The sequence below is a fragment of the Sinohyriopsis cumingii genome, chromosome 18 (assembly GCF_028554795.1).
Source record: "Sinohyriopsis cumingii isolate HCF-2022 chromosome 18, ASM2855479v2, whole genome shotgun sequence".
Taxonomy (NCBI): Eukaryota; Metazoa; Mollusca; class Bivalvia; order Unionida; family Unionidae; genus Sinohyriopsis; species Sinohyriopsis cumingii.
Window position 1 is genome coordinate 63393414 of NC_142978.1, and position 25726 is coordinate 63419139.

Consider the following 25726-nt stretch of genomic DNA (forward strand, 5'->3'; position numbering starts at 1 on the left):
TTTGAGACCGCACCATGGTACCAACACTGTCTAATCGTATTGTAAACCTGAGCTCGAGTCCCCACAGTGGTACCCAACACAGCCTAATCTTATTGTACACCTGATCTCGAGACTTCACTATGATACTCAATACAGTCTAATTGTATTGTATACCTGAGCTAGAGATCCCACCTTGGTACCCAACAGAGTCTAATCGTATTGTATAGCTGAGGAAACTCATGAAAATATCCCCAGAGTGTCACAAATTATGTAACTGACAAGCCAATGTAATGGATGGGCGGTTAATTTCCCTTGCCAGGACTTTTAACCTTAGAATCATGAACCTGATTTCATTTTTAATTATTCCTCATTTCGATGCGTATCTTGGTAAAGTTTCAATAAAGTATCTCCAGTATTTGAAAAGTTTTAAGTCGGACGCATAATTGATCACCAAGTTACAGTTACAGTTGTGATTACCTCAGTATGGCTATGGTACACAACATGCCGTGTAGTTATGATATATGTAGATGTGAAAGGTTCAATAAGCGTATACCTTATAAGTTCAAAAAGTATAGCCCGATCAAGTTCTTCCTAATGTATAAACAACAATCCTAGTGATGCTTTAGTGTGATATAAATAGCAAATAATGGTCAAAAAAACCGTTGGGTGATATTTTTATCCAGACTTGTTCGTGCTCCGACACAGAGAATGTCATTTATCACATGAAGTGGGCAAGTAATGATTCTTGACAAAATTATCCTTTAATCATGTTGACTGCATACACGGCTATATATTTTAATGCTGGGTTCTTATCTATGGTTCATAATGTGTTATTAAGGAACAACTTGGCACGTTTTACAGCAAGTTTTACAGCAAACCTTTAAGAAATATGCTTTTCGGGTGAAAATTGTGGTTGTTTCAACACAAATTATATCAAGCCTTACAAGAAACAACCATGGCATACAGAAAGCTTCATATTTATATAGGTTATAAATTAATCGAGTCACATAACACAATTGTTACATTGTGTTTGTGTTGAAATGTGTGTTTATTTGATTGTGTTGAAATATGTGTTTATATATAAACAATTAAGATGTGCGGGATGTAATTTTACTTTTGCCTTAACTGGCAAAACCAGTTGTGTCCTGAATTTTGCGAATAGGAAATTCCGAGACAGCAGGAGATTTAAGATTAGAATACACATATAAACGTTGTTTTTTGTGGGTTTAACTCCATTTTTCATCAGATGATAGGTTATATATTTCAATTGATTCGTCGTCACCATACAGTTGGGATACAGAATTTGAGCGGCAACCATTAGCAGCATTTGAACCTGTCTCTATGGATTTTGTACGTACAATCCTGATGAAGAGTGCACCAAAGTCATGTGAACTTGATCCAATTCCAACATCACTGCTGCTTGAGTGCTTAGATCCAGTATTGCCTTCACTAACTGATGTTATTAATACCTCTCTCTCATCCGGGGAATTCCCATCATTTTTCAAAACGGCCATTGTAACGCCTCTGCTGAAGAAACCAACACTAGACCATAACGATTTAAAGAACTACCGCCCAGTTTCTAATCTCCCATTCATATCAAAAATCTTAGAAAAGTTTGCTCTATCCCAGCTTGTATCTCATCTAAATTCAAACAGTCTTTATAGCAATGTACAATCTGCATATCGCCCTTGCCACAGTACTGAAACTACTCTTCTAAAAGTAGTTAATGACATTCCCTCTGCGTTGGATAACGGAAAGATTACAGTCATCACCCTCCTTGACTTGTCTGCAGCATTTGACACAATAGACCATGATATATTACTTCACCGTCTCCAGCATGTATTTGGCATTCATGATACAGCCTTACTGTGGTCCAAGTCCTACTTGGTCAACAGGAGACAAATTGTATCTGCAAATGGAATACACTCCAGCCCAGCTGATCTATGTTGCATGTCACAGAATTAGGCAAACAAATAACTTTGCCTTAGAACTATTTGACTATTTCTCGTTGTACATGCGTACAACGTTATCTAGGGTGAATAAGTATTTTTCCAGGTAAGCGACTGTATTAACATGTACCTCGCCAGAAATTACTTGCGACGAAGGGACATTAATAACATGATATGCACGGGTATTTTACCCTGACTTTTGCTCACTGTCCTATCGATTTAAGTAACATCGATTTCTAAACCGAGACTGGTCGTTTTCGATCACGTCAAGGAGTGTACGATCTCCATTGTTCTCCAGCCATAGGGCTGATTGTGACTGTCGCTGTGATTGTGACTTCCACTGTGGTTGTGATTGTGACTATGACTAGAGCTGACTAGAGTTTACTAGAGATGTCTGAAGCTGTCTAAAGTTGTTTAGCGCTGTTTGGAGTTTCCAGAGTATTTAAGGCTGCGTGCTGTCGATACGCATGTATGTATGTACGTATGGCTGTGCCACGGACGTAGACGTAGCAAATTCAAAAGGATGTCTGTACGTGTATGCGTATGACTGTACATGTGGTGGATCTATAAAGGGTGCGAGCGGCCGATAAGAGTGTAGGTCAACCCAAGGAATCCTGCGACTGTACAAGGGGTCTAGAAGCATACGTTTGGTTTACTTTTTGTTCCAAATGCATTTTTATGTTCATACGATTATTTTGAATCTTAGTTGTGTTCATAAAATTATTTTGAATCTTAATCCGAGTTCATATTTGAGATTATGTGACTCTCTCTTGTAGTGTAGAATACTGTTTGAATACTTTCCATGAGTTTTCTTGGATCTGTACTTCATATTGATTTCATATTTTTGGTTTATTTTCAATGTGTGAATGTTGTGTAGAGTGATTTGAGTCAATCGTATGTTGAGAGCTTGAGAGAATCATTGTATTTTTACATCATATATTTTTCTTTATTAATTCATTTCATAAATGTCCATCTTTCTCACATTGTGTTTGTCTTATTCATTTAGTCCAAGAACCCACTCGGTTTCTATTCTGCGAAAGGGGTTCCACAGGGGTCTGTTCTTGGATCTGTTCTCTTCATTCTGTACACTCATTCGCTCTCAAGTGTCATATATCATCATCCAGTGTCACACCAATTGTACGCTGATGACACCCAAACATAAAAGTCAAGCCACCCAATTGAAGTTGATGCTACCATCCAAGGTGTAGAGAGGTGCATTTCTGATGTGAAATCATGGATGACATGTAACAAGCAGCAGATGAATGATGATAAATCTGAGGCCATTCTGATCACAACACAAAGACTTTCTCATTCACATCCTTTACTTCCAACAATAAATATCAGCAACACCAACATTAAATTCACACAATCAGTACGAAACGTAGGTGTTACTCTGGACAGTACTCTCACATTGCACCAACATGTCATGAATTTTGTGCAAGGCTGCATATCTTGAGCTGAGACGCATCAGCTCAATTCGCAAATATCTTTCAGTTGAGGCCACTAAAACAATTGTGTGTTCATTAGTACTTTCAAGACTGGATTATTGTAACTCAATTCTGTCTGATTCATCTCAATATCTGCTCCAGAAACTTCAAAAAGTTCAAAACACAGCTGCTCGAATCATACTTGGATTACCACGATCAGAGCACACCTCCCCACTGCTCTGTACCCTACACTGGCTATCCATTCGATCCAGAATCAAACACAAAATTTGTTCTCTGTGCTACGTTTCACTGTCGGACTCTAGTCCAACATACCTATCCGACCTCACCCATGTGTACACACCAGCAAGATACTTACGCTCCTCTTCTGATAATCGTATACTCATTATTCCCACTATGAAAACAAAGTCATATGGACAATGTTCTTTTGCATACCAGGGCCCAGCAAAGTTGAATGAATTGCTCACTGAACTTAGGCACAAAGACACAATGATCACATTCAAGAGGGCTCTCAAAACCCACTTATTTCGACTGCAAGAACAAACTTAAAGACCTAATAATGTTTCATACCTTAAATATTCTCGGCATGTTTTTTTATGTTTTCTAATTTCTTGGTGTTTCTTTTTGTAATCATATCATTATATGTTTTTATGTTATAGGTGTTGTCTAATGTTGTAAAGCGCTTAGAGCTTCTAAAGAATGGGCGCTATACAAAGTCCTCATTATTATTATTATTATTATTATTATATGCGGCCAGTATGTTTTGGTGGAAGAAAAACTCAGAATGACCCCGGAAGAAGCGCTCACTCCAGGGAAGCCATTGGCACGCTTTCTCCCATGCCCACGTTGGCCGAGCAAATACTCATACCCACGTGGACAAAAGCGGCTTGATATTTCTACATATAATTTATATATATATATATATATATATATATATATATATATATATATATATATATATATATATATATATATATATATATGAAACCGGTCTCATCACATATAAATGTGTCCAAACTTGTCTTCATGAAATTCTTCGTAAAAGTCTCGTACAAAAGAGTGAAGTGGTACTTCATGACATTTGTGTATCGTGTGCCTGACTACGGCGCTGTCGCTCCTCCCCCTTTTCAATAGCTATTGATACCGTACCTTGCAAAGAACTTATTGAAATATTTGAGGGTCTCTGTCCATGTTGAAATGACTGGTTATCTATTAAAAACTGCGCACAATGAATGAGATGACAGAACTTCTGTTATGGGGAAATCCTTGTTCTATTTTTTACATCCAAAAGGTTACACATGTTGATTCTTGAGCTGCTTATGTACAGAATGCATAGGGTTTTTGTCATTACATTGTACTTTGCATGATCATCCGATATTGGGGTTTTTTGTGCTTTTTTTTTAATTCAACGGGAGAGACATCCCCGTCAGATCATACTGCAATCTTAAAATCTTCAGAATTTACCCTTTGGACATCACAAATGAAGAAGGTCTTAACAACTGAGATTTCCATCAATCACTTTATTATTATTATTATTATTATTATTATTATTATTATTATTAATACGTCTTCAATGATTAGTATTTCAGTATTTAGGTTAAGTCCGATGAAGAGAATTTATTCCATTACGATACCGGAGCCGGGGTGACTCTGTAGTTAGCATACCGACTCACGACCGAAATGAGTTTCTAATCCTATCATGGGACCAGCCTGTGTGATTTATCGTTGTGTTTCCTTGAGATAGGCACTTTACTCCAGCTTACAAGCACAAAATGAAAATTCAGTACGTTACCATTATATATAACTTTGAAAGAAAATAATGTAATTTATTCAACATCTGCTCAAAGGAGCTGAAACCCTAGTCGTAAGTCCCGTCTACCTAACGCAATATGATATGATAAGAATAAAGAATAGTAAAGTAATGAGATGGTACTAGGACAGACTGTTGAAAGATTATACACATCAAAGTTATATATAAAAAAACTTCACGATGTTAGTTACATCTTTGCTCAGTCCAGTCCAATATTATGTACAAATCTACACTTTAAAATCCCGACCTAATTTATAGAAAGTGTCCATTCCTTGTTTCACTATCCACCCCCCACTATGTATTTATTCACTTTTCTTCATTTCTATTTTAAACCTGTCACCTGTCATACCATGTGTTATATTATTAAATTCGTGGATTCAATATTTTAAACTTTTCATGTATCTCAAATGTAGCCTTTCTTGTAAAGGTAAAGTAATCGGCACTGTAGCGTCCCGAGCTTTAGGTCTGCACAAGGTCAGCTTTTACTCGATGTCAACTTGGGATTTTAATCACAAGACAGGAAAGCTATTTAAGTTTCAACGATTTAATAAACGCTAATAATGGTAAATATTAACGGTACCATATGCATGAACAGATCAAGAATGAAGTAAGAACTCTGAAATAGATCCAGGCGAGTAGATAATACCTAAAATTCTTTAATTACATAAATGTGTGGCTCAGAGCAAAGTTAAGAACGTACATAATAAAACAATCACTGCAAACAAATAAAGTATTTCTTGGGAAAGAGTACAACCCAAAACGAATTGAATCGTAGAACACGAAAAACGGTACCACTCGAATGTGTTTCCCAGTGAGTTTAGTATTATTATGGTCCAGAATGCACTACTACTTTGAAATATAAATTTTGAATCGTTTTTCTTCTTTATAGCCAACTAAATGTCACTTTAATGTAATATGGAAATAATGAATACTCCCTTTAGGGATAGTATAATGAATGCTCCCTTCTATATATATATATGTTTAGTCATTTACCGTGGCAGCAGTACTGATGTTTTAATATACGTATCCAGTTGAATTTCCATATGCAACAATTATATAGCAGTAGAATAGATTATTGTTTTATCACACGAGTCAATATAGATGTTGGCCATCGGTTAAACCAACGCTGTTGTAGTATAGCACTGTTAAGTCTACGGGGGTGGGGGGATCAATCTTCAACATTGCAGAATATATTGTAGGTTTATTTCATATCATTTGGAATATTATATCGTCTGTAATGGTTTATATTGGTATAATGTGATCTCTATAGTAAGCATACCGCGGTCGTATTAGCTCTATTTCACTGTCCTCTTATTTCACATAGATAGTCTCTCTGCCGATCGTAATGCGTCTCCTAGAATACGGAACACGACTGGTATTTATACCCTTGAGACCCACTGGTCTTACGCAGAGATTGATGGGAAAAACCTTGGTCGTAAGTGCGTGAGGGAAACACACGAGTATATCGATTGACACTTAACAACACCTTACAAACGCTCAAAAGTATTATGGCGGGTGAATTGTGATTCGCACTTGCACAAATACTTTGGCAGTGGAGTTAATCTATATTTGGGTACTTGATGTGAAGATACTCACATCAGAACTTAACTCTTTATCCCAGAAAACGAATATATTAAGGTAAATAGTGTTAGAGGATATAAAAGAGACCAAAACACAACGACCAGAAAGACTGATTTGGACCAACATTGACAACCTTGTACGAAGTAAGTGCCAACCACAGTTACTCAAATTAACAATATATTAATAAGACAAAACTCACTAAACGTGATATTAAAACATTTTTACAGTTATTTATTGTGCCTAGCCACCCTACAAGTCCTTTATGTCTTCATGTACTTATTAAAATCTATCCCATTTTGTTGACCACTGATATATATATATATATATATATATATATATATATATATATATATATATATATATATATACCGTATATGAATTACTGAAATTGAATATTTAATGTTGAGAAGTGTGAAAATTATGTTTAAATGAACCACACACTACTTATATTTTATAACACCAGAGTTAATCACAATACCCCCCTCTAAAAAAATGAGTTCTTCCACGAACTTGAATATATGTTTGTCATGAAAGCCTAAATTGAATGATGTCACACTGTACTGCAGTGTCACAGTTTGTCTGGATGGTGCTGAGTCAGTCATTGTGCCAGTTTCCATTCGTATCCTATATGTAGGGTCTAGCAGGAATGAGGTGTTAAGTTCATAAACTTCACCAGTAGGGAGGTAAGCCCTTTCAGTTCGCCTGATCATTACCACTCCCTCCGGGACATGGCGAACTTCCCGGTTTGGGCACACTAGCGCTCGATCCCTCATTGGGCGCAGTAAATCAGCCGCAATCCCAGTGTGGTATGAGGAAGGGGCACCTGCGAAAAAGACACGAGGGTCACTGTGCAGATTTTCATACAGACGCCCTACTGGTGGTTCTACTGCTTCTAGTAGTATTGGTTTAGTCCAACTCCCCAGTGGCATCATGCGGTCATGTCTTCTAGGGGGAAGGGGGAATAATTTTTCCTGGTCTGCTGTCTGTAGTGGAATCTCAGAATCGGGTAGATCAAACTGAGGAGGTGAACCTGGTGTGGCTCTTTCTTCCGGATGGAAAAATGGTACTACGGCAGATTCAGGGAGAGCTGTCCCACTTTCCCGGAATTGAGGGATAGCAGTTTTCTCAAGTAGTACCACAGGTAATCAGTAGAATGCATGACCTTCCCTGTGGATAAGTGTTTGGGCTCCCAGCTAGCATGCTTTTGGTGTGCGGGAAAGGATACGGAAGTCTCGTCACAGTTTCCGTTTCCTTCCACGACTTAGTAGCTTCTTTTGGGCATGGCGGAATTATTAATGAAGATCTCCCACCATCAGGGTGACACTTTTGAAGATGATGCTTCAACACAGTGGCGTCGTTGGGGGGGGGGGGTGCGGGGGGTGCGGACCGTACCGGGTGACACCATCTCAGAGGGGTGACACCAAAATGAAAAATTGCAAATTTTACAGAGCACACACTGCTCGGTCTAGTCGGATTTCATTAGCGGATAACCGATCATAGTTAAATACATGACTAGCACAGTGGACTTATTTTAAGAAGAAGAAATCCATGGTGGAAGTCTGGAGGGGTGACACCATGAGTTTACCGCACTGGGTGACACCAACCCTAGCGAAGCCGCTGCTTCAACATATATGTCCTGTTGGTCGGAAAAGACTTTCCACAAACTCCACAGTTTCTGACTGGCCCATTAGCATCCCTACAGTGACGCTCTCTCTGGGTCGTGGTGGAGAATCTCTTCGGACAACGTGGGTCTTTGCACCAGAACATCTGTGAAAAAGAATGACACATGGGTCTCTGATCATGTATTCATTTGTGTAACATTCACGTTATAATATTTGTTAATTAAATCCTGTTGCAAAAATTGTCCCCTCCGAGAAGTGTCTTTTGGGCATACTCGAATTAAAAGAAAAACAAAAAAAAACAACAGCAACAGACATTATTCTTACTGTTCAGCACTGAACCATGTCCTACTTTTATATATATATATATATATATATATATATATATATATATATATATATATATATATATATATATATATATATATATATATATATATATATATATATTATTAATTGCTTTGAATGTTTTTAGCATAGTACGGCTTTAGTTTATTAAAATGTACATATAGTTCTTGTGACTTTCCAGGCAGTTTTATCTTATAGACCAGATCAGAGCATCTCTTAACGACAGTACATGGGCCATTCCAATAGTTCTGTAATTTTGATGCATGTCCATGTTTTCGTCGTCCACTGAAATACCAGACCTTATCACCAGGACTGTATTTGGTTTGCAATCCTATGTCGTGTTCATAATTACGTTTCTGTCGGTCGGCGGCTTTATTCATATTTTTGCGCGCAATATCATGTATCACATTCATCTTTAGTTTCAGAGTATACGAATAATCAAGTGGATTCTGTTCAGATTGTTCCGGTGTTAGACCAAATAAAAGATCAACTGGTAGAGACACCTCTCGTGCAAACATCATTTTGCAGGGAGAAACTCCTGTACTGTCATGACATGAAGATCGATACGCAAGCATGGCTAAAGGAAGATGCCGATCCCAATCATCCTTACTTTTAGAGACATATTTTGTGAGCATAGATGTCAATGTTCTGTTGAAGCGTTCAACTAACCCATTACTCTGAGGGTGATAAGTGGTGGTTCTGGTCTTGTGGATGTCCAAGAGATTACAGATGTTTTGAAAGAGCGTTGATTCGAATTGTCGACCTTGATCAGTGTGTAACTGCTGAGGCACTCCGAAGCGACAAACAAATTCATATACAAATGTTTCTGCTATATTTTCCGCTTGAATATTAGATAATGGAAAGGCTTCAGCCCAACGGGTGAAGTAATCTGTTATGACCAAAACAAATCGATTTCCACTTTCAGTTTTCGGTAAAGGGCCAAGAATGTCAAGTGCCACTCGCTCAAGTAGAGCACCGACCTTGTATTGTTGTAATAGTCCCTTGACTTTTTCGTGGGTGGAATTCGAGCTTGACACTTTCCACAGCTTCTGCAGAAGTTTCAACATCGTCTTTATATCCAACCCAATAAAACCTATCGCGTACACGGTTTACAGTTTTGGACACTCCTAAATGACCAGCAGTAATATCTTCATGCAACATTTTTAGAACCTCCTGCTTCCAACATTTTGGTACCAGTAGTTGATGTTTAATGTTGTTTGTAACATCCTCCCACCATACCCTATACAGAATTCCATCTTTCAGTAGGATCCGATCCCACTGAGCCCAATATGTTTTCATTTCTTGTGAAAGATTTGAAATTTCGGGCCACAGAGGACGCTTGTTTACAGTTTTCCAACCATGCAAAGCGGACAGAGACTCATTTTGAGCTTGAGCAGCTTTGATTTCTTCTTTGGATATTTTATTATACCAATCGTTGCCAAGAAAATTTCTAGTCGTCTCCTGTATTTCACAAAACGATTGCGGCTGCGCAACATTTTTAATTGAGAATTCCTGTTTATTTTCTTTGGTGTTGAACTGATTTCTTGTAGTTACACGCACTGAAATTTATCAGCTTCTGGATGGTCCTCGTTAGGATTACAACAAGAATCTTTCAGTTCTTGTCTTTCACAATAATTACACGTCTCACGTGGTCTTCTTGACAAACTATCAGCATTTTGATGCTGTTTGCCAGGACGGTGAATGATTTTGAAGTCATATGCATTGAAAATTTCAATCCAACGAGCCATTTGTCCCTCAATGTTTTTAAATCTTAACAGCCAAGTTAAAACACCATGATCAGTTCTCACAGTAAAGGGAACTCCATATACATAATGATGAAAGTGTTTCACAGATTCAGTGACTGCAAGCAGTTCTCTACGGATAACGCAATAGTTTCTTTCCGCTTTACTGAGAACTCTACTAAAATATGCTACTACTTGCTCTCTTCCGTCATGAACTTGGGCCAAAACAGCACCGATGCCGCATCCGCTAGCATCTGTATCAAGGATAGACTGTTGCCTGGAAGATGGATAACATAGAATTGGTGCAGATGTAAGTGATATCTTTAACTGTTCAAATGCGGTTTGACACTCTTCAGTCCAACAAAACTGTACTTGATTTTCTGTGAGTTTATGAAGTGGTTTTGCAGCTGATGCCAAATCTTTGACAACCCTTCTGTAATAGGAGCACAGACCCAGAAAACTACGAACTTCGCGTACATTTTTAGGTTGGGGCCAGTTTTTGACTGCCTCAGTTTTCTTTGGGTCTGTAGAAATTCCTTTGTCGGAAACTATATGTCCAAGGAATGTCACCTCTTTCCTAAAGAAACAGCATTTATTGGGAGAAACTTTAAGGCCAGCTTTTTCGATACGAAAGAGTACCTCTTTCAAATTTTTGATATGTTCATCAAAAGATTTCCCAGTCACAATCACATCATCTAAGTAAATCAAGCAGATTTTCCAGTGAAGACCATGAAGGACAAGTTCCATAAGTCTCTCAAACGTAGCTGGGGCATTACACAGTCTAAAGCTCATAACTTTAAATTCATAAAGTCCACATTGTGTGGAAAAGGCAGACTTTTCTCGGTCTTTTGGAACCACTTCAACTTGATTGAATGCACTGGCAAGATCAAGGGTTGAGAACCAAATAGATCCTCTAAGTGCGTCCAGAGAGTCATCAATTCTCGGCAGAGGAAAAGAGTCTTTGCGAGTCAAGCTATTTAAACGGCGATAGTCGACACAAAGGCGAGGTGACTTGTCCTTGCGTTCTACCAATACAATTGGAGCACTCCAAGGACTCTTAGATGGCTTAACTATACCCTGACGCAACATCTTCTACACTTCGGCTTCGACAATATCTTGTTTGGAGAGTGGTAGTCTCCTTGGGGGTAATTTTACAGGCATAGCATTCTCTGTATCAATCTTATGCTGTACTAGATCTGTTCTTCCTAGCTCTTCCTTTGTTTTTGCAAAAACTCTAACATGATCACACAGAAGTCTGCGCACTTCTTTTTGCTGATACGTGGTTAGATTTTCTTTGCAGCTCGCCCACAACTCTGTTAAGTATTCTGGAATGGGAATGTTGAAATCGTCTCCAGCGCTAACATCAGGGTTACTGGGTTCAGTTGTCAAGGACTCTTGTATAGGATCTAATGTTACAATCTTGTCAATCATGGAACAAGAGGCTACATTTGTACATCAATAAATTCTGCATGGCTGATCAGAAATATTTACTACACGTAATGGCACTTTTCCAGAACTGGGATCCACTACAGATCTTGCAACTACAACACCCTTTTCTGAAAGTTTGGAGTTGTCAGCTTCAACAACTGCCATCGTGGAATATCCAAGTTTACCATCAATTCTTGCTTGAACAATCATCTCTGTACCAGCTGGAACAACAACACTCTCCATGATGGTAATTCTGCACACTCTTGGTAAATCACTTTCAAGCAAACACTGCACTGAATTTCCGCCTATAAATAGTTTACTTTCAGCTACATCAATTTTGCATTCATATTCAAAGAGAAAGTCATAACCCAACACGATGGGTGTTTGAATATCAGCAATGACAAGTCTATGCTGAACACTTTTCCATTGATTTTAATAGGGAAGGTGACATAACCTTGTATGGGAATTAAACCCCCGTCTGCCATTTTGAGTTGAAAACTCTTACTATCGATAGATGGTCGAATTTCTTCTGAAATAGCTAGATACTGGTTTGGATGCAACACAGAAAGAGTAGATCCAGTATCCAACAAACATAAAAGTTGAACACCAAAAATTTCAGCTTCAATATAAAGACCATTATTTGAATGTTGGGAACATATATCTCTTATCCTAGATGTTGGCCCTTCATTGGCACCAGCTGAAGCTTGGGCCGGTACTTCAGCTAATTCACGTTTCCCTGGAATTCGTATGAAGTGGAATCAGTTCTATTGTTTTCCCGATGAGAACTTGGTCCATTCCTGGAATCGGTCTGTGCACCTTTCTTATTACGTAGAGGGCACTCATTCTTCCAGTGGCCTTCCTGATGACAGTAATGACATTTTCCTTTTCGCTGGTGGGCTCCTCGACGTGTGTTGTTATTTCTGTTATCGATTTGGTAGTTACTGTGTTGGCTAGAAGCACTCACACGTGCTTTCTCCAAGGCATCCAGCCTGCCAGAAATATCCTTCAGAAGCTTTCCAACTTCCCATACCTCACCAACTCTGGGCCCTGAGCTGGTGACAAAACTGGATCTTCCCGGTTCAGTATCCTGCATCCTCATTGTGTGAGGCCTCACCCCAAGTTTCACGTTCCGTCCGGATCGGAAGGACTCGAACTCCAAAGCCAGATGAGCTGCGTCATCCATGGACTTTGGTTTTCCCTGATGCACTGCCCACTCTATATCTGGATCATTAAGGGGATCTAGAAACCAATCCCGGGTCAACTACTCCCTAACTCCTATCGGTGCTGCTCGATATGCCTTGTTCACTAAGCGTTTCACCTCTTGTGCTAGCACGTTCAGTGACTCCCCTCGCTTATGTTGACGGTGTTTCATTTCTTGTCTGTAGAGCTCTGACTGGTTATCAGGTTCGAAGCGTGCAGCAAGGGCAGTAACCAAATCATGGTAATTCCTTCTCTGTTCATGACTAAGGTCGCTCAAAACACTCTGAGCACTTCCCCTCAGACTGACTGCTAATTCGAGGGCTTTGTTTTTATCATCCCACCAGTTCAATTGACTAACCATCTCGAAGTGCACATGGTAATCCCTCCAGCTGGAAGTGCCATCATATGTAGCAGGCTGTCGACCACGGGGATAGAAGGCAGCAAGAATGTGAGCTTCATCCTCTCCTCTATGCCTGAATACACGACCACGCACCTCCATTGGTGATCGTCTCATATTGTTCTGAAAGTTACTATTGACATTTTCACACGGAGAAGAATACTGTTCTTGTCTATAACTGGTACATCTGGAACTATCTCCCTCACCGTGATCATAAGTGGTACAACGCTGCCTCTCTTGTTCTTTTCTGCGAAGCTCTTCCACCTCCTGACGTAAACAAGTTAACTCCTCTCTTACGGCTGACAAGACATCATCCTCACTTGAAGTTTCATAATCAACTTCGTTAACCACCTCCCGATCTGGGTCGCTAGGACTTTGATGACGAATTAAGACTTCCCCACTGGGTGATGCTGGGATCATTTCTCGGGAAGGTGGGAGACACATTCCACCGGCAGGATCCCGACCAGCAGGTGATGATTCCCTTGATGACATCCTGAATTAAGGTCTGATGGTGCACTTAATAAAGATACTGCAAGCACTGATCATCGATCCACACCGCTGCCACCAAAAATTGTAGCGTCCCGAGCTTTAGGTCTGCACAAGGTCAGCTTTTACTAGATGTCAGCTTGGGATTTTAATCACAAGACAGGAAAGCTATTTAAGTTTCAACGATTTAATAAACGCTAATAATGGTAAATATTAACGGTACCATATGCATGAACGGATCAAGAATGAAGTTAGAACTCTGAAATAGGTCCAAGCGAGCAGATAATACCTAAAATTCTTTAATTACATAAATGTGTGGCTCAGAGCAAAGTTAAGAACGTACATAATAAAACAATCACTGCAAACAAATAAAGTATTTCTTGGGAAAGAGTACAACCCAAAACGAATTGAATCGTAGAACACGAAAAACGGTACCACTCGAATGTGTTTCCCAGTGAGTTTAGTATTATTATGGTCCAGAATGCACTACTACTTTGAAATATAAATTTTGAATCGTTTTTCTTCTTTATAGCCAACTAAATGTCACTTTAATGTAATATGGAAATAATGAATACTCCCTGTAGGGATAGTATAATGAATGCTCTCTTCTATATATGTTTAGTCATTTACCATGGCAGCAGTACTGATGTTTTAACATACGTATCTAGCTGAATTTCCATATGCAACAATTATATAGTAGTAGAATAGATTATTATTTTATCACTCGAGTCAATATAGATGTAGGCCATCGGTTAAACCAACGCTGTTGTAGAATAGCTCTGTTAAGTCTACGGGGGTGGGGGATCAATCTTCAACATTGCAGAATATATTGTAGGTTTATTTCATATCATTTGGAATATTATATCGTCTGTAATGGTTTATATTGGTATAATGTGATCTCTATAGTAAGCATACCGCGGTCGTATTAGCTCCATTTCACTGTCCTCTTATTTCACATAGATAGTCTCTCTGCCGATCGTAATGCGTCTGCTAGAATACGGCACACGACTGGTATTTATACCCTTGAGACCCACTGGTCTTACGCAGAGATTGATGGGAAAAACCTTGGTCGTAAGTGCGTGAGGGAAACACACGAGTATATCGATTGACACTTAACAACACCTTACAAACGCTCAAAAGTATTATGGCGGGTGAATTGTGATTCGCACTTACACAAATACCTTGGCAGTGGAGTTAATCTATATTTGGGCACTTGATGTGAAGATATTCACATCAGAACTTAACTCTTTATCCCAGAAAACGAATATATTAAGCTAAATAGTGTTAGAGGATATAAAAGAGACCAAAACACAACGACCAGAAAGACTGATTTGGACCAACACTGACAACCTCGTACGAAGTAAGTGCCAACCAGTTACCCAAATTAACAATATATTAATAAGACAAAACTCACTAAACGTGATATTAAAACATTTTTACAGTTATTTATTGTGCCTAGCAACCCTACAAGTCCTTTATGTCTTCATGTATGTATTAAATATATATCCCATTTTGTTGACCACTGATATATATATATATATATATATATATATATATATATATATATATATATATATATATATATATATATATATATATATATATACATACATACTGAAATTGAATATTTAATGTTGAGAAGTGTGAAAATTATGTTTAAATGAGCCAGAAACTACTTATATTTTATAACACCAGAGTTTATCACAGGCACCTTTTCTTGTATACATGTAGCATAATGTAAGATGGTCAATATTTACAAAGCTTTCGTGCACAAATTTTAAGTGTACATATAAGAGGTATCTTAGACAAAATTGTCACTGACACTGAGTTTTTAGAGCTTGTATATTTGATGACTGAAACATGCCCACACTTGTTATATAATCTCAGATATTGAAGACCATTTCTTTCTCCGCGTGTTTGATCTTTTAACGAGCCTTTCGTAAACTCTGAATGAAGAAATGTTGCATTGTAAATATGCTCCTCGAAACAAATCAGTGTTATTTATTCTTTAAACAGAAGTAGGACTTTCGAGTGGAAGAATATACAGAAATATTTACATTTCAGAGTGTTCAAATAGAATTAGCTAAATCGAAACGCTGTTTAGGCTACCTTAGTAATATCAATTTTGGTAGTACCCGGTACCGCCTGATTTGTCATCACAGTGGATGGCGTACAAACTTTAGAAACTGATTGCAAGGGTACGAATTCTCTTCCAATACTATTTAATATCGTCTCGATTAGATCAATACAAAGTCCTTAACACTTGGTATGAGGACTTATTTTTGTTTTAAATAAGAACAAAACTCCATTATTTCTGTTTTTCCTCCGTTGAAAGCATGAAGAGATGAGCATGTTGACCGCAGAAAATGTTGCGGTGTTCCGCATGGATTCGAAGCAACCATATATTTAGATATTTTATTGAGTCAAAATGTAGTCATGAGTTAAACGCGAAACACCGTATCAGTATTAATATACTCTCATTTCAGGTCACGCTAGAGAGTTTGAAAGCCACTCTTGACAATACACAGACTGGTTGAAAATCCTACAGAGTGTATGAAATTGACATTTGATTAGTTTTTCAAAATCCCCTTAATTTAGCTACAAAAATAAACTTGTGTGACTATTTGTTGGCGATATAATAAAATAATTACCATGGTATGTGTATATTTGGACAGATGTATATATTTGGTGTATTTATGGATTATCTGAAAAAATAAAAGAAACTGTGGCATAATTTTACTGATTATAAAATACAGCAGAATACAGAAGAGAGACCTGATCTCGATCTCTCTCGTTTGGCGTTCAGCATTAAGAGGTTAGTGTTAGGACCGGTCGGCCTGGTGTCAGGATAATGTGACTTGGTGGGACATCATGCTACATGTCTGCGACATGATACATCAGCGCTAGATATCACTATAAACTGCCCCCCTGTGAACAAGGCATTTTGAAATAAACCTTTAAACAAGTTTTATATGATAATGAACTCTAAAATTAATTTCTCTCTATAAATATTGCTATTACTAACGGGCGGGACCCTGTGTAATCCAAGGAGACTCAAACACACCCAATGCACACAGTATCAGCCCTCGGTTTCTCCCTGGAGTTTATGAATCTGTGCGATCTGGCCCTTCATAATGTTTCATTGTCAATTAGACTCTGTTTCAAACTTTGTATGTCTGCAATAGTTTCCAACTATATTATATTGTACTAGTTTTAAAACTGTATTATTTCTTTTAATTATCCCTCTGCTTTGGACCGTAAAAGATGGCTGTGTCTTGTAAACAAATAGTTTATCATCCATTAGCTCCTTATCCAAAGAGTAAATACCTACGTTGTTAAGATGGTCTACCTGGTCAACATCTTATGAAGGTAAAACGTTGTTATCTATACACTGAAGGTCAATAGTGTTGATAAAATGTGTCTCGTTTAGCAATCATACAAAGGTCATGTATATTTTTTCCATTATAGCGGAATATTTTGTTTGTATTAGCTGTAATTTGTCAGCCTGGTTTATTATCTCTGTACGGTTTACTGGCTAGGAGTTCAAGCTAAAGGTGTGCAAACAAAGATTACCAATTCTATCTTCACCATCTTTCTGTAAATTGCATTTGATTCATGCAATTATCTGTGTTCGTTGTGCCCAATAGTGATCAGCAACACCTTCTTGAATCTGGTACAGGTCAAACTAAACTTCCCCATTGTTCCACAAATGATATTATATAAAATGGTCACTGTTTATTATAATGTTAAATCTAAAATCTTGTTTTGCACTATACAACTGTATGTACTAGTTTATAAGTTGAGTCAGTCTGAAAAAAAAACAAAGATCCTGATCTGCCGTGGCATAATGCGCGTGCAGATCAAGGTCTATGTTGTTTGTACTACTGACTAATCCTAACAAACTACACAGACCCAGATATGCCGTCACATTATGCGACGGCAGATCTGGATCTGTGCAGTTTGTAGTTGGACTCAACTTATAAACGTACTTGAGAATGTAACATTTTCCTAATATGTGCACCAGTATGTTTGTTTATTCCCTGGGATGTTAACTGGTGATTTTTTTTTTAAAGAATCTATGACACTTGAGAGCGACTGAATATACAGAATGAAGAGAACAGGTCCAAGAAGAGACCCCTGTGGAACACCACACATCAACTGGGCTGGAGTGTATTCCATTTGCAGATACAATTTATGTCCTGTTGACCAAGTAGGACTTGAGCCACAGTAAGGCTGTATCATGAATGCCAAATACATGCTGGAGACGGTGAAGTAATATATCATGGTCTATTGTGTCAAATGATGCAGACAAATCAAGGAGGGTGTTGACTGTAATCTTTCCACTATCCAACGCAGAGAGAATGTCATTAACTACTTTTAGAAGAGTAGTTTCAGCACTGTTGCAAGGGCGATATGCAGATTGTACATTGCTAAAAAGACTGTTTGAATTCAGATGAGATACAAGCTGGGATAGAGCAACCTTTTCTAAGATTTTTATATGTATGGGAGATTAGAAACTGGGCGGTAGTTCTTTAAATCGTTATTCGTCTAGTGTTGATTTCTTCAGCCGAGGCTTTACAACGGCAGTTTTGAATAATGATGGGAATTCCTCGGATGAGAGAGAGGTATTAATAACATCAGTTAGTGAAGGCAACACTGGATCTAAGCACTCAAGCGACAGTAATGTTTGAATTGGATCAAGTTCACATGACTTTGGTGCACTCTTCATCAGGAGTGTACGTACGAAATCCATAGAGACATGTTCAAATGCTGCTAATGGTTTCCGCTCAAATTCTGTATCTTTGCAGCTGGAACTTTCCATGATCTTAGCAGTATAGTGAGCTGATTTCGCTGCATGGACTATATTTGGGACATTTAAGTCATGTGGATTGTGCTGCGTAGGGACGAATTGCGACTTAGAGTCGTAATAGAGTTCTGGCGAAGTATACATGTAAAGGGTAGAGCAATCATTATGATTCCTAGTTCATATTTCCTAGTATTGTTTTAATATCTGTGTGCAAAAATATTTGATGTTGTGTTTTTGTTTAGGTTGAGAGTTGCTCTCCCACCGGGGCATGGGGAAGAGCCCTTGCCGCCAACGATTTTCCTGCAATTTAATGCCATGAGTTGGTACTTTCTGGAATTTAAATTCTATCATTCCCACAAGACAATCAAGCACCATTTTATACATGTCTATCATTTCCACATTTGGCCCATTAATCGAAGTGAAGACTCGTATTACAAATTAAATATTACATATTACATATTACAAATTACATATTACAAATTACAAATTACATATTACAAATTACATACATGTTAATATTACAAATTACAAATTATATATTACATATTACTTATACAAATTACATATTACATATTACAAATTACTGATTACAAATTACAAATTACATATTACATATTATTATATGCTCATTTTCTTCCCCGTTAACTTTACATTGTCAGAATCGATCAATATTCCCCGATATTGAACGCGCGCGACAATACACATATATTATTCACGTGAATAAAGGAACTACTTTCTATTGTAAACAAACAATGACGCAGACGCCAGCACTTTTGATTTGTAAACAAATCATATACACTCGCGTAAGAGGCTCTTTACGTTGTGGTTGTTTAAATTTGTTTCTGAATGAACTAAAACATGTTTCGTGGACTGCAAAAAAACCCCAGCTGTTTTGGCACATTCCGCGTTGATACAATGTTACGGATTTAGGCTAGCTACATTATATAAAAGATGGAAGATTAGGTCCTTACAAATAACATACAAGTGACAAGGCATATACTGTTTTCTTTATCTGGTGATAAGAATGGCAAAATAAAATATACTTACAGTTTTACATCCTGAATTTCCTCAAAATGTTTTTTCTTATTCTTAATTCTGCAAATCCGAATTGCATGAGTCATGTCATAGGTTTTCAATCTGGATTACGCATTTCGAAATTGTGCTGTAATTTCGATGATAAGTGCAATTGCATCCTCCTTATTGCACTCAAAATGAAATAAGCGTTAAGTTCCATAGCGTCTTTTTGATAATTGCAATTGAAAGACTTCATTTTTCCCACGTTATGATTTCAAACATTCAGTGACAGAAACAGAAACACATTTGCAGACGTAAACACGCTTCTCCCGCGCCACTTCAATCCGATGTATTTCATGTATAATTTGCACAGATGAATCCAGTCCAAAATCACAAACTTTCGTCGAATCGAAACAAAATACCAAAATATATTCATTCCAGATCAAATGGAAAAGTTGTTGCAATGCGCATTCATTCACAATATGACTGCAAATTTCAATTTTAACTAGACACGCCATTTTCTTTCGAAAGTTATGTCGAGCGCGCGACTAAGTTCATATTTATCTGGGCGGAGTTATGTGCGCATTAATAATGATGTCATTGTGTAATGACAAATCTGCGCTTGTGTATTTAGTTTGGAATACGGCATTCATTCATTTACGTTGTTTCTTGTAGTGTATTTTGTTTATATAATTAAAGCTTAGGTAGAATAAAAAAATGAGCATATAATAAAAAGGTTACTGCATTTGTATGGGAAAATATGAACTCGTTTTGTCGGAAGGATATACTGCACTCACGAGTTCGTGCAGTATTCGATCCCAAAACTCGTTCATATTTTCCCATACAAATGCAGTAACCTATAATTACAAATAACAAATTACATACTACATACTACATATTACATATTACAAATTACAAATTACAAATTATATGTTACGTATTACAAATTACATATTACATACTATATATTATATATTACATATTACAAATTACAAATTACATATTACACATTACAAATTATATATTACATATTACATATTACACATTACATATTACAAATTACATATTACATATTATATATTACAAATTGCAAATAATATATTACATATTACAAATGACATATTACAAATTACATATTACAAAAACACATACAGCTGATTTGTTTAATTAATATAGTTTAAATATAAATACTAAAACTTACTTTTCTCATCAAAACAGCACTCCCGAAATTCCCGAATTAAAACCAAAACAAAATCTAACGCACGTTGTTCTGAAATAGTAACAGTACACAGACATGAAAAATTTTCGCGGAATCCAAGCAACCTTTCACAGCACAACCACGAGTCATGTTTCCTTTTTATCAATGGAACACAATTCAAATAAAATTAACTGGAGAAAAACAATCCTGAAGCAACAATCGTTGAAACGTTTTGAAGTGTGACGTCGTCAATCTCCAACAAACGCAATACACAACTGGCAATACAGACACGATTCAAACCAAATCAAAACTGACAAAAAAATCAGATGATCATATTAACAAATCGGCGTTATATAAAATTAATGACACCTGCAGGCGTGTACAAAAATATACCCCCCCCCCATATTCCTTCCCATAATTCTAACTACTTGTGGTTGTCTGAAGGATTCGAACAGAGACATCTATTTTAACTGATTTGTGCAAAGGCGATATAACTGATCAATGACTGGATCCTTCTTACTTTATGTGATGCGAAAGAGGAAATGCAGAGTGTACGGGGACGCAGATGAATAGAGTAGCAGCAGTTCGTTCACAGAGCACACATTGGTAGCAGAAATAAGTTTGCAAATTCTTGTTATATGGGTGATTTAGGTAATTTGCTGAAAGGTCAGAATTCAACGGTAACAAATTTAAAGTTTTGGTCATTTTCGGAATAAAAATTTTCAGGTATCATGAAATAAGTCACATTGATGCTTTGAGACATACAGTCGTGATAGGTCGTGGAGATTCATTTAAAGTGAGAATTGGATAATTATTATTATTCATAATTGCTATTGTATTACTGATCTTATTTTATTTTCAGTATGCAGAAGTATTTAATGCTGTGTTCAGATTCAGTTTGAGAGAAATAGTTTATTTAAAATTATTACGTGGAATTGCAAAGTGCTCATTGAATTTGAACTAAAATATTACTTTGGAGATTGTTGTGAATTCATTCAAAGCCGATCTGGACAATCCCGTGGTGATACATCAAGACTGTTTACACTTCAGCACACTCAATGTTATTGGTACATCAGCACATTCATGACCTGGAATTCGTTAGGAACACTTTATTCTTTTAGACATGTGACATGACTTTGATTATTAATTTATGATTTAGCTATACTGAAAGTTCCTCTGAATTTTCATTACATAACTAAGAGAATTAAGTCATTTGTTAAAGTTTACAAAACGTATTGGCTTTGCTTCTTTCTGTTGCATAGTGTAAGACCATGCAGTCGTAACACGTCGGGTTATAAGAATAGAAAAGGGGGTGGTATTTTTCAAGGTAAGGATGGGAATGGTATGGACATTATAGAAGTGAGTATGGATTTGTTTATTTTATTTATAATGGGGATTATAAGTGGCAAGAGGTTATGAAAGGTATTATTATTTCTAAAGGATTAAGGTTGTATATTAAAAAACAATTCGCTTAAATCCTACCCTGTGTGGTCACTAAATGAGTGAATGGGTTTGTAGTTCTGTTTAACATATGATAGAGCAGAAGGTAGGGATTTTATAGAAGGATGATATATTTTTGCTTTATTTAGTAAGGGGATCATAGGGTGGTAAGAGGTTAAGGAAGATAGTTTTAGTTAGAAGGGAATTCTATTTTACATCATACGCACACTTCTTCGTAGATGAGAGGGCGCTGACCCTCCAAATGCAGGTATAAAAGTTATAGCGGGAGTGAATGTTTTACTTTTTTTATAAGGTGATCATGCAGTATCAGGGATGGTTGGTTTATTTGTAAGGGATTTAAATTCTATTTATTTTTACCCCTTCTTTTGCTTCTTACACTGGCCACTAAATAAGTGAATAGGATGGTAGTTTTGTTTAAATTAGGAGGGTATGGGAGGGAAATTGAAAGAAGGTATGAATTTTGCTTTGTTTATAAGGGGATAATAAGGAAGGTATAGTGGAGACATAGAAGTTAGTTTTGATAATAAAGGATTAAAATAATATTGTGTACCCCGTTTTATACATCCTACCATGCGTGATCAATAGACGAATGGGTGCTAGTCCCTCCAAACGGAGGTACGGAAGTTATGAGGAAATAGTGGTTTTACTTTGTTAATAAGGAGATAATATGGAAGTTATAGAAGCGACAGAGACTTTAGTTTTGTTTTTAAGGAACTTTATTGTATAACCCTTCTTATACATCCTCCCAAGTTCGTCATTAGATGAGTGTGTGACGCTCACTCCAAACGGAGGGGCCCCGAGTGACCTAGTAGTTTAAATCGCTCTCCGTCACGGATCACTGCCATCTTACCTCTGTCTGTGTGGGTTCGAGTCTAGGGCTTGGCCAATGTGAATATGTGAGAAAGCTTGCCGGTAGCTGCTCGTGGGTCAGTGGTTCTTTTCGGGGTTTTCCCGGGTTCTTCCTCCACCATTAATTCTGGCCCCCATGTATAGCCTATCATGTGCTGAAAATGGCGTTCGGTTTGCATCGATATATTATAGTCTGTTTGTTATGTCGTCCAATTTGACTAATGGTGCTGCCTATATAGCAGAACTTTTCACATTCTTTTAACATTGTTACACCTCGTCTCTCTTAACACATTTAATGTCTTTCATTGCCTAATTTCCAATTGTCGTTACATCTGTCTTATTCCCATTTAACTGAGGTCAATCATTTTTGCTTCTGTCTCAGTGATTAATGGCATGGTTTGCATGGTTTGAAATGACTAGTGTAATAACGCTACGTCATATGCTAAATCTAAGTCGCTTAGCTTCTGACCACAACCCATTTTTTTACTTGTCGGTTTACACATTGACCTCATGGCCCAGTCCATAACTATGCCAAGGTGGTAGACTCATCCATCCTTACCTGACATCCGAGCAAATCTCGAAGAAGCTGCCTAATTCACCTTCCATTCATATGGAACATTGGTAACCCCAGTACAAACTCTTTATGGTGTTGATGAATTTGCGGGAATCACGTATTTTTTAGTAGCTTGTTACAGCTCGTCTCCTTGTATGATGTTGAATGAAATTAATAAGCATTGGTTTCTGCCATGCCATGCACCTGTCTATAACTTGTCGCAACGTAAACTTCTGATCGCAACAGGAAAGACTTGGCCCAAATTCGGCTTGCTGAGGTTGGAAATACTAAGCAATTGCTTCCCCGATCCTTCTAAGTATATTGATAGTCTTACCTTGGGATAGATAGTAAATGTATCCCTCTACACTTTGTGCGGATAGTAAGAATTCCTGTTGTCGGTAGGTTCTATATCATTTCATTGTTCCATCCAGTAGGGACTTCCTCTAAATGCAATACCTTGTTACTTTCTTTCTCCAGAGAGTGCTTCTGTCATTGCGCCACCTTTGGTATTCTGCTCGACTGCTGTCAGTTCCTGCTGATTTGCTGTTTTGTTTTCTTTAGTTTCTTGATTGCTGCCTTTATTTCTGCTACTAAAATGATATTGGGATATATGCCCAACTCTATCGATCTGTCGTTGAAGAAAGTACGGAGAAGCAATGACTTAGCACATATAAAGACGGCTTGAAATTATTGATTACATTGTTCTAGCTGTTCTCCTCGCGTTGTCAACGTTCTTCCACTTGTATCTTTGATTGGCATTCAATGATATATATGCTATCAGGAAGTCGTTTCTTAACTCGTACAGTGTATCAGAGTCCCCATATTTTGCGGCGTGTTCTTTTTCTTTTTCTCTTTCCTTCTATATGCATCGTCTCTTGAGCAACTTCTTTGGACCAACGTATCCTTTTTAAAACTTTCCCGCAGTCGTTGTTTCACTGCTTCGGGTTATTCTTGTTCTTTTGTAGCCTTCATGGTCTTCCTATCGTCTCTTAACCTCCATATGTCATTATGGATCCAGTGCTCGTTTCTTTCTCCTCTAAAAACTTAAAGGACGTTATCCGTTGTGCCATTTGAAATGCGCTTCCACCTTTGCCAGATTTCCTCTACATTTTATCTGCGTCATCTAACAGTACCCTGGACCAACTGGGCAGTTCTGGTTGGAACGTACTTTTTATTACCTCGACTTTCGATTCTTCCATGTCTGTCTTTTTCGGTTCTCTCCTTCTTCGTTATAGTTTTCAGTTTCAACTTAACTCAAGTAAAATCTTGCAGATCCAGCATTTTCCCCCTCCCCGAACCCTTCCATCGTGCACTCGGACATCTTGGAGAGTGGGTGCTCCTATCCTTGAGATGTAGATGTGGTCATGAGCTTTTTGTTTTGCCTGGGTGGGCTTCAAACCCATCACAGAACCCTCCTCTTTTTGTTTTGCCTGGGTGGGCTTCAAACCCATCACAGAACCCTCCTCTTTTTGTTTTGCCTGGGTGGGCTTCAAACCCATCACAGAACCCTCCTCTTTTTGTTTTGCCTGGGTGGGCTTCAAACCCATCACAGAACCCTCCTCTTTTTGTTTTGCCTGGGTGGGCTTCAAACCCATCTCAGAACCCTCCTCTTTTTGTTTTGCCTGGGTGGGCTTCAAACCCATCACAGAACCCTCCTCTTTTGTTCTGGCTTGGGACCGGCGCAGTGACCTTAGAAAGAAAACATTGGCAGAGTTAATTCTGTTGTAGGTAACTTTAAATGTTTGGAAATTTGTTGGGGGTGGGGTGGGGGTTGTTGGGGGGAGGGCGTTTTGTCTAGCATATTCCCCACTCGTTTTAATGTCTCAAATAGCCGCACTTTCACTGTTCTGGACGCTAGCC

At 37.8% G+C, this 25726-nt stretch overlaps 1 protein-coding gene across 2 annotated transcripts in view; it reads right to left on the minus strand.

Moving 5' to 3' along the window:
* Positions 1–25726, minus strand: part of LOC149776785 (uncharacterized protein C22orf15-like) — a 150336-nt gene that overhangs the window by 73431 nt on the left and 51179 nt on the right. For both annotated transcript variants that reach the window (XM_089941474.1, XM_089941475.1), the window contains one exon: positions 23873–25555. The gene's annotated coding sequence lies outside the window, so the exon portion shown is untranslated. The remainder of the gene's footprint in view (positions 1–23872; positions 25556–25726) is intronic.